This window comes from Cryptotermes secundus, unplaced genomic scaffold (genome assembly GCF_002891405.2).
Source record: "Cryptotermes secundus unplaced genomic scaffold, Csec_1.0 scaffold478, whole genome shotgun sequence".
Classification (NCBI taxonomy): domain Eukaryota; kingdom Metazoa; phylum Arthropoda; class Insecta; order Blattodea; family Kalotermitidae; genus Cryptotermes; species Cryptotermes secundus.
The window spans coordinates 407592-407822 of NW_019721767.1; positions in this window are offsets into that span (position 1 = coordinate 407592).

Below are 231 nucleotides of genomic sequence, written 5' to 3' on the forward strand. Positions count from 1 at the left end.
AGATCAGTTGGACCGATTATGTGAGAAATGAAGAAGTGTTAATTAGAGTCAGTGAGCAGAGGAATATCCTACACGAAATAAGAAAACGGAAGGCTAATTGGATTGGTCATGTTTTACGCAGAAACTGCCTTCTAAAAAAGTTATCAAAGGAAAGATAGAGGGGCGGATAGAAGTGACAAGAAGACGAGGAAGAAGACGTAAGAAGATGCTGGATGACCTTGGGGACAGAAG